Source organism: Sinocyclocheilus anshuiensis, unplaced genomic scaffold (genome assembly GCF_001515605.1).
Source record: "Sinocyclocheilus anshuiensis isolate Anshui unplaced genomic scaffold, SAMN03320099.WGS_v1.1 C31822855, whole genome shotgun sequence".
Taxonomy (NCBI): domain Eukaryota; kingdom Metazoa; phylum Chordata; class Actinopteri; order Cypriniformes; family Cyprinidae; genus Sinocyclocheilus; species Sinocyclocheilus anshuiensis.
The window spans coordinates 1-525 of record NW_015605124.1 but is presented as its reverse complement, the minus strand read 5'-3'; the positions used below and the strand labels follow the sequence as shown (position 1 = coordinate 525).

Sequence of the window (525 nt, the reverse complement as noted above, 5' to 3'; positions counted from 1 at the left end):
GCTTTATAAATTATTTTTGTTTTTGACTCAAGGTTGTCAGTGGAGCACCTGTCAGAAGCTGGAGATTTGATCCAGAGTCTTGATGAATCAAAAATCTTGAGCAGGCTGAAGTAATTCAAACAAACTGCATCATTCCTCCTATGCAGCCATATAAAAATATCAAACAATTGACTTGAATATAATAATTTATTAATTGTTTTGATAAGTTATCTGTCCTTCTGACATGCAGCGCTCAAGAGGATGAATACAGTGCTGAGAGTCCCAGATGGTCACTTGACCTGTCAGTCACTCATGGAGTTGTCTTGTAAGAAACTATTGCACATACACACTTCCTTTTCAAGAATAACTAGAATAACTATATAGGCTTATAAAAATGATGTATGTTTTGGAACACTGCAGTATGGTGCTGTTATCAAATGTACATCTGTGTATCTGTCTGTTTCAGTTTGTCTTTGAACTCCTCAGAGAAGAATCTGTCATTTCCAGCAGTCTTAAACATCAGTCTTACATGTCCACAATCAGAGA

At 36.2% G+C, this 525-nt stretch overlaps 1 long non-coding RNA gene across 1 annotated transcript; it reads left to right on the top strand.

Moving 5' to 3' along the window:
• Positions 1-24: 24 nt before the first annotated feature.
• On the top strand, positions 25-524 carry LOC107682191 (uncharacterized). The gene is made up of 3 exons (XR_001633403.1): positions 25-110; positions 230-304; positions 446-524. It is a non-coding gene; the product is annotated as an uncharacterized LOC107682191 (long non-coding RNA).
• The last annotated feature ends 1 nt before the right edge of the window (position 525 follows it).